The sequence below is a fragment of the Sorex fumeus genome, unplaced genomic scaffold, assembly GCF_029834395.1.
Source record: "Sorex fumeus unplaced genomic scaffold, SorFum_2.1 ptg000003l, whole genome shotgun sequence".
Taxonomy (NCBI): Eukaryota; Metazoa; Chordata; class Mammalia; order Eulipotyphla; family Soricidae; genus Sorex; species Sorex fumeus.
In genome coordinates, this window is record NW_026606060.1 from 22,523,940 (window position 1) to 22,537,570 (window position 13,631).

At 40.4% G+C, this 13,631-nt stretch overlaps 1 pseudogene; it reads right to left on the reverse strand.

Moving 5' to 3' along the window:
- Positions 1-366: 366 nt before the first annotated feature.
- On the reverse strand, positions 367-12,535 carry LOC130028554 (SH3 domain-containing protein 19-like; annotated as a pseudogene).
- Positions 12,536-13,631: the final 1,096 nt, after the last annotated feature.

The window sequence follows — 13,631 nt, forward strand, 5'->3', positions numbered from 1 at the left end:
AGGAGTGGGCAGTACAAACCTAAGTACAGGAGAAAACCTATGTTGAGGAGACACAAAGGACTCTGGATGAGCAAATATTTGCTCCCACAATATTTAGGAGGTATCACTGTATCACTGTCGTCTTCTTGTTCAATTCTCCTGAGCAGGCCCCAGTAATGTCTCCATTTGTTCCAGTCCTGAAATTTTAGCAGCCTTTCCTTATTCATCCTTCCCAACACTGCCTTATTGGAGGCTCTTTCAGGGTCAGGGGAATGAAGCCTGTTAAAGTTACTGTTTTGGGGATAGCTAATAAGCCACAGGTAACATGCCAGACTTTGCTGTGAGGGTGGGATACTCTCGGTAGCTTGCCAGTCTCTCCGAGATTCTTCAGTTGACTTGTATAAGCTGAAAATAATTTCTGGGAAATGTTCTAGATTTTTCCCATTAGCGCTCTACTCATCCAGTAATCATCTACAAATTCCAGCTCTGTTATTACATCTCCAGCCTTGAAGCAAAGCTTATTTTTATTTTCTCCATGGAAATCATATAAGGCTTTGGCTTTCCTCCCCTTCAATGCTAAAGTAGACGTCATCTTTGCCTCAGCTGAGCAGGGGCATACAAAAACTGCTACAAAGATGCCCTTCCTGCTGTGCAGTCTGCCTTTGTACCAGTCACAGTTAAGGTGCTTCAGGATGAGGATCCGGTACCCCCTCTGGAAGAAGTCATAGCTGGTCTCCTCCACAAAGCTGTGAAGAGCTTCACACCATTTTCCAGATAGACTGCTATTCTGAGAATTTGCACCAGGGTCTTCTGTTTTGGTCTTCAGTCCTACCTTTGTGCCTGGAATATGTGTACCAGAAGTGGGACGGTCCTCCACTAGTTCCACAAAGTTAAGAGGGAAAATTCCGGTTCTGTCTCAAAGTTTGGGAGGTATAAAGAACAAAATTTCTGCCACAGATGAAGCTACAGTGATGAAGTCCTGTGGAATTACAGGAGGAAATGGTGACAGAAATTAATCTTTCCTTCTGCATTTGAAACTAGAATGGGAACAAACTTTCAACTCAAATCTGTCCTCCTCTATTTTTAAATTCAGAACCTTTGGTTTGTCTGAATTTGTTATTCATCTGCAACCTCTCTCATATTATATCCATGGGGATTGAATAAAATAGCATTTGTACAGCAGAAAGGTACAGAATAGCCTAAAACAGAATAGATGATTTCTCCCTGTTCTCTTCTTAGAAACTAATACCCAGAGTGACTTTTTAGTTTGTACCCAATTTCTTATATTAATCTAAGACACTTGGCTGTTTTATAAAGCACAAGTTTTAGCATTCCAGCAGATACCTACATTTCAAAATTCCTTCTTAGCCTGACTGGATATCTCCTCCTCCTCCTTTTTTTGTGGAGGTACTCAGAGCTTACTCCTGCCTCTACACAAGGGATTTTTCCTAATAGGTTTCTGGGACAATATGGAGTAGGGGGTGGGGGTAGCAGGAATTGAACCAGGAAGGCTGCAAGCAAAGCAAGCACCTTACTCACTATTATATCCCTGGACCCTTCTGTTTTTTAAATATTTGTCTTTATTTACTTATTTATTTACAATAGTGTCAACATTTATGGGATTTTATATAGTTACCTCTGCTCACTATTCCCATGGATATGTAGCTTTTTTAATATCAATTCTGTATTCTCTCCCTTTTTTCTCTCTCTTTCATCTTCCCACCATGTTCAAGTTCTCTGCTGGTCTCCAAACCATAGGCTGAAAATAAACCCCAGCACTTTATTGCACAAGGTGACGATGGTGGCAATCCATTTGTTTTCCTCCAGTGCCCATGATACTGATTGTCTCTTCTATGCCCACATAAATCAAACAGCTATCACAGAGCAGTCACATGCTACCTGCCACCCACTTCCTCCCAATCCCCTAGACTAGAGGAAGAACAAGAGAATCAACAAGAACAAGAGAATAGCAACAACAGAATCCCACTACTCACCCCTTCCTCTCACTATAAAAGAGAACCAGAAATTCAGAGCAAACATCTAGGTAATTTTCTATTCTTTGATAGTAAAGCAAGGTCATAAGCTCTCCTGTTTTATTAATATTCATGTGAGTGTCCTAAGACCACTAGCCAAAGCAAGAGTCAAGAAATGTCATTGAATTTCACTCTCCTCTTTCAAATGAAAGGAGTTGCAATTGTCACAACTGTCTATATGGATGAGATACTTGCAGCGGTGAATACAGCCTAGAAAAAACTTTTCATAAATTTTCATTTCATCTCCCTAATATTGTATGGAAATTTTCTCATATTACTTATAAAAAATAGAAGTTTGGAGAAATCAATGACATAGGTACTCAAAATGTCACAGATGGACTTCTATGAGAAGTTTTCTAAAATACAAGTCTGTGTTTGTAACACATAGAAGTCTTGGGAACTGGGGTATCTAAATCCAAGAAACATGATAATAAGTGTTTATACATATATTATATGATATAATGTTCACAAAAATTTTTCATTGGTCACTAAACTGCAAAGTAAATCCATTTATTCTAATAGATATATCCAGGGAAATTGAAATGAAAAAGGGCAGATTGTGCTTTAAAAAAAGTCCAGAAAGAGAAAGATAAGTTGACAAAATATTCACCTTTCTGAGGAAAAGGTGATAGAACAGTGGGTCGGGTGCTTGCTTTTTATTTACCTGAGTTTGCCACCCAGCACCACATATGGTCTCCAAAGCCCAGCCAAGTGGGGTCCCATAGTATAGAGCCAGGAGTAAACCTTGAGCACTGCTGGCTGTGATCCCAAAACAATAACAAAAAATACTATTCCCATTTATCATATAAAAAAAAAGGAGTTTGAAAGATATGAGACTAGCTAATGGGAATTTTAGGGACTCTAACATTTTGGTTAAAGGTCGACAAATTCAATATAGCTTCACAGCAATATAGAAGGATAGATTAAAGTGAAAATGGATGACAAATCTTCAGTACACCATGAACGTTCCAAGGGTCCTTGCTAAACCAAAAGCAATTATTCAAAATTACTAGCATTTGGCTGAGCCCCTTTGATTCTCAACATCTACCCTGCAATTAAAAATAAGTGATATAAAAGCTGATGAAAAGAAAACTTGAAAATGAGAGGAGTACAGTGACCAGTGGGCACTGTTATACACGTGAACATTTGCAGCAAAATAACCTGAGTCTGATGGAATTAGCTTCATGCCAAGTAAGGGAGTAGCTCAATAATAATCGCCTCTTGTCAGAGATTCTTCCAGATGAAAGAACTAAAGACAGGCCCAGATCATAAGAACAATAAAAGCAGGTAAAAACTTGTACTGAACAAAGACAGAGACCCATTCTTGTGATTGGCAAGCCATTGGTCACGCTTCAGCAACACAAAGACAGTCCCATTCATTCGATGACTCACGCCGATTCTCTCCAAGAAAGACTGAGCTGCCAGGATATGAGTAGCTAGCTCAAATAATTGCAGGGTATCTCTGCCACCAAGGCTCTTGTTCCTGTAGAGATTTTCCTAATCAGAGGAGGTTTTTCAGATGATCCAGTCAAACAATCTATGTCTTTGACATCTAAGGCAAATTAAGGAGGGACTTAAAGAGGCAAGTATAGGAAATTAAGATTCTAGTAAAACTGACTGGATTTTTAAAGGCAACATAAAATTAATAGTTAACTCACCACCATCACAGTATTACGTCTTTGCCTGCTTTATCTCAATTAGGAGCGGTAGCACAGTGGGTAGGGCGTTTGCCTTGCATGCGGCCGACCTGGGTTCGATTCCTCCGTCCCTCTTGGAAAGCCTGGCAAGCTACCGAGAGTATCCCACCTGCACAGCAGAGCCTGGCAAGCTGCCCAAGAAATATTCGATATGCCAAAAACAGTAACAAGAAGTCTCACAATGGAGACATTACTTGTGCCCCCCCCACCCCTCGCCGGAGCAAATAGATGAACAACAGGAGGACAGTGCTACAGTCCTCACAAAAATCTGTGAAGTGAGTGCTATTATCATATCCATCCTAAATGAGAAAATTATGACACAGATAGGCTAAGTAATTTGCCCAATAGCAGCAGAGTCCGAGAATTCAAAGCTGGTTGGGTCTGGAGAGATAATACAGAGTACAGAGCTTGCTTTGACCTTGGCTGACCCAGGTTTGATCCCTGGCACCATATATGATCCCCCAAAAACTGCCAGGAGTGACCCTGGAGCACAAAACCAGGAGTAAGCCCTGAGTACTATTGGGTGTGACACAAAAACAAAAAAGAACTCAAAGCTGGCTATGCATGCCATGAGATTCTTTACTTATCACTACTTTAAGGCCTATCCTTAGGGATAGAACAGGAGAGACACTGGTATAAGGATGAATTGTTAAATATTTTTATTTTATAATATAAGTTTTTGTCATTATTTGTATCTTACAACTTATTTAGCAAATTATAGGAGTTCTTCATCAGCTCTAAATATATTTCCGTTCCATGCTAGAAGGAAAAGGGAGTCCAATTTTAAGATTCATTTGCTATATGTAACTTGTGAGAAAAGATAATTCTTTCACTTAAAACATTACTGGAGGCCCACTCTTCACCTAAGCCATAGAGATTAAAGTGAATGCAAATGCTTGTTTACACTACCAAGGATGATAGAATGACTGAACGGTTTTATCTACATGAAACAAGCCATCAGTGTGACAGTTTGCAAGCAATTTATAGTTTTCAATTATTACAAAGTGTTATAAAATCATGACCAGAGTCAAATTTACCGCCTGTCTTAAATTCCACCCACATTTAATTCCACCACACTCATCTACCAGCTAATAAGATTCTGGTTACAATGCTTTATCAGAGGTTGAAAATGTTTTCCATAAAGGTGAGAGAATAAATATGTTATTTTGTGTGCAAGATGATCTATATCACATCTACTTTATTTTGCCATTAGCTTATAAAACCAGCCATAGACTTTATGTAAATGAATGGACGTGGCTTACTTCCAAGTTTTACCTACAAAAACAGGTGGTGGCCAGATTTGGCCTAGAGACTGGTATCTGTCCCTTTGTTAACCCCTGTCCCTAACAAGAGAATGACATCACCCTGATCATTCCAGTCTACTGTTCTGATACCCCACCCCAGGGTCACTGAAGAATTTTTCAAGTTGTAGATTTGTGCACAGTAACTAATTACTGTAGAGTTGTTAACCACATCAATAATTAACTGCTAAGTTGAACTGTCAGAGACAAATTTGACCAATACAGTGACCGCTGAATAGGAAGTTATACTGTCTCCTTGACCCTGCCCCTCCCTTCCTGTGTCTCTTGTTATATTAAGAAGAGGTATATGTTTGAGACCACTCTCCACACGCATGAAGGTACCGGCCAAGGAACTAAGGCATGCGGATCCCGGGGCTGAGCTCTCCAAGCCTGCTCGGATCAGGGCTGAGCATCCTCCACCCAGATCCTCCAAATTCCAGTAGGCAGGGGTCACACCCACCAACTGGCCCCCTGGCACCGTGTAATCCCATCAACGGCCAAGACTCAGAGACTATAAAACCCAGCTCCTGTAAGAGAACAGCGTAGAGTCTCCTGCCCCCGCGCCTGGCTGTCCTTGCCGGGGCCCCTTAGAGGGGAGCAGGTTGAGTTTCCCTCCCCGCCCCGACCAGGGCTCCGGCAGCCGAAGACCTCCAGAACCAGTCATCACCATGCTAAGACCACTCTCCACACGCATGAAGGTACCGGCCAAGGAACAAAGGCATGCGGGTCCCGGGGCTGAGCTCTCCAAGCCTGCTCAGTTCGGGGCTGAGCATCCTCCACCCAGATCCTCCAAATTCCAGTAGGCAGGGGTCACACCCCCCAACTGGCTCCCTGGCGCCGTGTAATTCCATCAACAGCCAAGATTCAGAGACTATAAAACCCAGCTCCTGGAAGCATCTTGTTGTGACATCTTATTATCTCATTCCTACTTTGGACAAACTGGCAGGCTACCGAATGTAACCTGCCCACACGGCAGAGTCTGGCAAACTCCCTGTGGCATACCCAATATGCCAAATGCCAGTAACAATGGTGAGTCTCATTCTCCTAACCCTGAAAGAGCCTTGAATATGGCACTTTTTAAAAAATCTCAGGGCTAGGACAAAGGAGACGTTACTGGGGCCTGCTTGAGGCAATCGACGAACAACAGGATGGTCGTGATTGTGACCGTGATATGTTTGAGTCTGTTTTATTTTAGTGTAAGTTTTATGGACAAATCCTGATATTTTTGGGGGAAAGGAGGTGGTTAGTGGACTGCATCCAGTAGTATTCAGAGGATAGTTGTTATGCTCACTCCCTACAGAGGTCAGGATGGGGACCAAGCAATGTGGAGACTGAACTGGGAATAGTTACATGCATGGCAACATCTTAACCATTGTCCTATCTCTCTGACTCAAATCCTGTTTTTCAAAATCTATGTATTTAATTTTATATTGAAAAAAATCGTTTAAGAAGGCACCTTCTTTAAGTTTTACAGATCCCTGAGAGTAAATGCTGGTTGATTATGGCACCATGCATGCATTATCCCAATTTTATCGTCTGGGAAAGTACAAGGAAGAAACCTATGCTATGCCTTTACTCCCCCTGGGTCTGGGTTTATAGAAATATTTTTGAAATGACAAGAAGGAATTATAAATAGTGGTAAATGGAAAAGATGATGATGTGACAATATTAACTGTAAATGTAGTAGTTTCCCTTTTCCTACTTGCCTGGTTTTATTTGGGAGGGGGGGTATTAGAAGTGTGTGTAGGATCAAACTCTGGCTTCAGGTGAGCTTTGCACCCTTCCACAGAGCCACATCCCCTCATCCTTGCTTTTTTCCTTAGAAGATTCTGCTATAAATCTGTGGAATTTGTATTCTAAGTGTGGTGAGCTCCAAGTCTGGAATCTTCACTACCCCTTAATTCACAAGAATCCCTTCCTATACTTCAGGGTTTCCTTGATATCAGTCCCTGCAAAAATTACTACTCTTTATAAAGATTTCCTACTTAATTTACATTTATTTCCCTTGCTTGTCAGTTTTAGTAAACATGTTAATTAATTGCATAGTTAAAATTGCTGATTCTGTGCCATAGAGTAAAGGGCACAATTTTTTAAGTCAATGGGGAGATTTTTAAAAATCACTTAAAGGGCCTCTCACCTGGAACATCTTGTGCTTCATAGAAAAAAAGGCAGAATGGGGGTGGAGGAGTGGGGGGAATCTCCAAGTCAAGAATTCTACAACTTAACTTAGAAAGTTTTGTCACCAGGTTTGTTACAAAAATTCCCCCCAAGGTGTAAGATGAATCTGTCTCAAGCACAGAACTCATGAAACAGAAAATGATTAGATCCCTGGAAGGAACTGAGGCAAGTTATTCATTCATTCATTCATCATCCTGTTATTCGTTGATTGCCTCGAGCAGGCCCCAGTAACGTTTCTTTCATCCTAGCCCTGAGATTATATTCAAGGCTCTTTAGGAGAATGAGACCCATCATTGTTACTGGTATTTGGCATATTTGGTACGCCATCGGGAGTTTGCCAGACTCTGCCCTGTGGGCAGGCTACATTCGATAGCCTGCAAGTTTGTCCAAAGTAAAGGTAAAGGTAAAGGCCCTCCTGTTGATCGTCGATTTGCTCGAGCGGGCCCAGTAACGTCTCCATTGGAGACTTTGTTGTTACTGTGTCTGGCATATCGAATACTCTCGGTAGCTTGCCGGGCTCTCCGAGAGGGGCGGAGGAATCGAACTCGGGTCGGCCATGTTGGCCGCTTGTAAGGCGAACGCCCTACCGCTGTGCTATCGCTCCAGCCCAAAGTAGGAATGAGATAATAAGATGTCATAAAAAGATGTCCTGATAAGATGTCGCGCGGCCGCAACTGAAAAGCAAAATACATATGCCACAGTCATAGCCAACTCCATCAGTCCTGGCAACCTACACCAGAAAAGTCAGGTATCTGAAAGGCTTAACACTGTGGAACAGGGAAAGAGGAAAGTACGCACATTTCCCTGCTTTAAATGGAGAAATCTGTGGAAAGAGCAATGGGAAAATGATTTCAGATGACAAGTCCAACACCTCACACATGGGTTTCTTGCCTAAAAATTGCACAGCAGCTATAAATAACAGCAGTGGCAAGTGGCAAAGAGAATAAAAATAATAATAGCATTAGCTACCATTTATTGGGGTCCTAACTATGGGAATGAATCCTTTTCTGTGCATTTCTATGTGTATTATACTTACTCCTCACCTGACAGATAATTTTTTCAGATATTTAGTAGGGATGACACTTATGTCAACAGTAAAAATCCTAGTTCAGTTTATATTGTTTTAAAGAAGGAAGGGTGGGATTCAAAGTTTAGACTTTGTGCATCCAAAGTTGAGAAAGAAACATTACTGTTCTCAAGTTCACTATTGCTTTCAGAGATTCAATGTTTCAGTTCCAAATTACCTTTGACCGGCAACAGATGATCCCCGGTCGTTTACACATAACAATTGCTGCAAAGTCTCATACTTGGTAGTCTTGATCATATGTCATATAGCATGAAGAACTAAATCTAGGTAGTTGTAATGTCGGCCTCCAGATGTCCCACAAATGCCTCCTATTGACAAAATATAACTGGCAACATTTTTCAAAGGGTTCTGGAAATATAGTTTCCAAGCTTCTAGCCCTCTGGAAGGAGAAAATTATGGGAGGGACCAAGAACAATGCCTGAGAAACTCCACTACAGAGAATTCACAGTGGAGACAAGAGAGAGAAGGGAAAAAGTTGCAGATGGGAGCTTAGAGTGGGATCATAGTAGTACAGTAAATGCTTTGGACATTGTTTTGCCCTTTGACTGTATTCTCAAAGTTCAAGGACATAGTCAGATACAGTTTGATGGATTAAATTTTTTAACAGCCTCCCTTAAGAAAAGTAACAAGGGGGCTGGAGTACTAGCACAGTGGGTAGGGCGTTTGTCTTGCACTCTGCAACCTGGGTTCAAATCCCAGCATCTCATATGGTCCCCCGAGCACTGCCAGGAGCAATTCCTCAGTGCAGAGCCAGGAGTAACCCCTGAGCATTTCTGGGAGTGACCCATAAAGCAATAAATAAATAAATAAATACAATTTTTAATAAAGAAAAGTAACAAGTTATTCTTAACAAAGTCCAATGATGCCAGGACCCTAACAGTTTTAATTAACATTATAAAACTATGCTCTCTGTTTTCTACTTTCAATGAGATTCTTACCTACTGCTGCTCTGCTTCTTTGCATACCCTAATTTATTCAGGAGAGACGTTTAATTTTAATTGCTGAAATGAGTTAGAGAAAATTGAGCTAATTAACTTAAATTCATTTATCAAAGTTAAGTTCTTATTCCCTATATCCATGGGGTAATTACTTCCAATTCTTTTTTACCTTAGTATTTTTCAATGGTATGATTATTCTGGTAGTTCTTGGTTTTTCAATTCAGATAGCTATTGACTTTACACTGTTGAAAACAAAGAATAGAATAAATTTTAATGTAATTATATGTATTTATATACAGAGCACTCTTGTCTTTCCAAGTCATCTACAAAACAGACTTTTATGATTAATTCATATTCAGTGTTATATCACTGAGTACATTAAACTTATTTACAGTTGTATCACATAGTTTTGTATATTTCCTTATGATAAATTTTGGTTTCTTAAGAATTAGTTATCTTTTTCTTCTTACTTATCTTTTTTGACTAATCCCTAATTCATCTACAAATATTCCGCCCAAAGGAATAATCTCCTTTTGATATGTCAAAATTCATCTCTCAGTTCCACGTTTTCTTAGTGCTGCACTCAACACCCTAGTTTTCCCCCTTTTCCAACATAGAAAGGCTGCCTTCTGAGTTTGCTGCTCACTGTCTTTCTAAGATCACCTGCTACCATCAGCCAGGGAAGGAGAAAGTACATGAATAAGATGATCCCAAACAGTTCCCTTGATTCCTTTCTTTCCATAATAGAAGATACTGGTGGGAGGCTGATGGTTCCATTTTCCCTCAGTTGGGCCAAATATATATATATATATATATATATATATATATATTCCTTTCCCTCCATCTTATGACTACCCACTTTCCCTTCTCAACCATCCTGCCTAATGTCCCAGGCATGTGAAAGTAGGAAAGCTGGTACATTCCAGAACCTGAGATTTTCCCAGTGTTCATGTGGTCAGTCTGCCTGAGCGGAAATAATGGAGAGATACCAAAATATAAATGCGTGGGAAGGGTTTCCAAGAAGCTAACTAAACTATTTTCTGGAAATAGATGATAACATGATTTCCTTAAACATAGGATGTCACAAAGGAGGGGGAAAAAAGGTGGTAATCAATGGCACAATGTATAAATTTGTTTCAAAATGCCAGTGTTTTTTTCTCTCAATTTTTTAAGCCAATTGCTGTATGCTAAGTGTTGTCACCAGGGGTCCAGAAGTGAGATCTTTGTAGGCCCAGTGCCCAGAGGCTTTTTCCAAATCCATTTTCCAAAATCATTTACAAGCCATTGCTCAATGGTGTACAGATTTTGACTGCTTTCCTCCAATTCAAATATTTTACAAGTGAATTTCTGAAAAATTTGGTTAGCTGAAACTTCCTAGGAAGTCAAATAACAAGAGTAAAAGGAAGCAATCTTTTAACATGAATTCCACAGAAAAAGCAAAACACAATCTCTGTACACCTAAAATGAGTATCATTTCTCCCTGCTGCAACAAAAGAATCATTTAAGTGCATACAACTGACTTTATGCTTGGAGTACAGACTAAGATAGATTTACAGTGAATAATACAACTATAAATATAACATAATATAAATCTTAGGTATATTTCTCGGTGGGGCTGGAGCAATAGCACAGTGGGTAGGGCACTTGCCTTGCATGCGGCCAACCCAGGTTCGATTCCTCTATCCCTCTCAGAGAGCCTGCAAGCTACCGAGAGTATCCCGCCTGCATGGCAGAGCCTGGCAAGCTCCCCGTGGCATATTTGATATGCCAAAAACAGTAAGAACAAGTCTCACAATGGAGACATTACTGGTGCCCACTCAAGCAAATTGATGAACAACAGGAGAACATTGCTACAGTGCTGCTGCTCAGTGAATTCTATAAATACCCATGCTACTGCTACCCAGAGAAAAATGCAGAGTATTTTTTCTCCCAAAAGGTTACTGTATGACTGAAGCATTTTCAAGTGGTAAATAAATTTTATTCCTTACATGTTGGTGGGCCGCTTACATGTTGGTGGGCCCACTCGAACAAATCGATGAACAACGGGAGGACAGTGCTACAGTGCTACATGTTGGTAATTTCCTATCAATGAGAATTTGATGAACAAAATCTTAACCATTCCATAGAGAAAAGAAATTAACATTTATCAAGTAAGCACAACTTGATAAGCACTTCAACATTCAGTGCTAATCCTTGTTAGAAGGTGTAATCTCCTTTTGGTCAATGAAGAAGCTTGAGTTCTGGGTTTGTTTATTTTTTTAATTTAAATACCACAATTTACAAAGTTGTACATGATACAGTTGTTTCACCAATCCCATCAACAATGCGAACTTCCCTCCACCAATGTTCCCAGTTTCCCATCCATCCCCCATGCCTTCCCTCTTTGCAGCCACAAACAAATTTACTTCATGTTGCTTGTTACAACAAAATAGCAAATGGAATCATCAGAAAATAGATCAAAATATATGATCAATAGATCAATAGTAGAGATAAGGACCAGGAGGTTTACTCCACAGCTTGGAAGCCAGCCTCAAATGCTGGGGGAAAAAGCAGCTCAGATAGAGAAGGGATATAACCTTTACCAAGTAAAGGGTATTTGGAGGACCACCTCAGGTTGGGAAATACGAGCCCAATGTAGACTATACATTGAACACAATGGCCACTCAATGCCTCTAGTGCAACTACAACACCCAAAACCAAAAGGAAAGCGAGAACAAAAGAGAACATTCTGTCACAGAGGCTGGGGGAGAGGGGGAGGGGGGAGGGATACTTGGATAATTGGTGGTGGAGAATGGGCACTGATAGAGGGTTGGGTACTCAATCATTGTATGACTGAAACAAAACCATGAAAGTTTGTAAGTCTGTAAATGTATCCCACAGTGATTCAGTAATAAAAAAATTTTTAAAAAACCTAAAAAAAAATAGATCAATAAAAGTCAGTTTGTGTTCATTGTTATATCACACACTGGTGTTTCTAAAGTCATCTGTCTGAGAATTTACTGAGCTGGCTGCTGCTGGTTGGGCCTTCTATGTTGTTGTTTTCACTCACTGAGCTTGGTGGATGTCCACGCAGCTTTCCCATAAAATTTCCCATAAAATCAAAGGCTGCCAGTTCTGTGAAATTTGGAGGTTTTGCATGGCCATGGGGGCTGATGTGCCTCTCCAGCAGGCACCATTCTGAAAAGGTCACAGTTCTAAGCCCATAGATCAATCTACCTGTGATGATTGCATGACTTTGTAGCTTGATGAAGAGTTCTGAGAGTTTAGGGAATGATTCCAGTGTCTTGCAGAACATAAGCAACTCCAAATCTTTTTTCCACATTTAGTTTCAATGTCAGATAATATTGCTTACTCTCCTTTACAGATAATGAGAGGAGCTTTACTACTGTTTTGCCATATTCCCCCCAAATAAATGTGATAAAGCATAAATAATATCCATTGAAAATTTAAAAAATACCTAGATATCCTTAAGAATATTTTTTGTTAATTTACCTTAAAAATCATTTATGAGGGAGGGGCCAGAGAGGTAATACAGTGTATAGGGTGCTTGCCTTGCACATGACCGACCCTGGATCAGTTTCTAGCATTCCCTCTAAGTCTCCCAAGCCCACTAGGAGTGATTCCTGAGTGCAGAGCCAGGAGTAACCTCTGAACGCTTTTGGCTATAGCCCCAAAACAAAACAAACAAAACTCATTTGAACATAAGAAAAAAGAAATACTGGGTAGGTATCTCAGTAAACAAGAGTGCATGAAAGATTAATACAAAAGGAACTTTGCTCATACCCTTATACTACATGACCCCCCAAAACACCAATGAGTGTAGTCCTGGTGGTCCATAGTACCACAAGGCCCAAACATTAAACTGCCCTGCCCTGTTGTGTGGGTATTGGTGAGAATGACTTCCAGGCCTCTGAGAACTCCTTGGAGCCTAATCCTTGCACCCTTAGAGCACCCAGATGAAGAACAAAAGAAAAAGGGATAGTGCTCTAGATTCATAAAAATAATTTAGAAAGCAAATAATGGCATAAATTTAAGTTATATTATTTTTTGACAAAATAATGCATCCACATGAACTTTACATGTACATAAGTAAGGACCCAAAAGAAGGTGAACAGAGAAGCAAAGACTCCATGCTCCCAGGGAGAGAAATGGTACTGGCTGGCCAGGGAGGCAAGGTGGTCCCTCACTGCAAGTCCTTGTTGGATCAAATGGTTGTGTATGTGCGTTATAATCATACAGTGTAGGTGAGCTATGCTCCTCTGCCACTCTTGAAATGTTGTATTGATGGAGACCAGAGAGATAATGGAGAAGCTTGATCTACTCAGACTAGCTCTGTTCGTAACCATTTGTATCTTGAGCTTTCTTACAAGACTTCATTTATATAATCAAGTTATTGGAACCTGAGAGAGAAAGCTTAA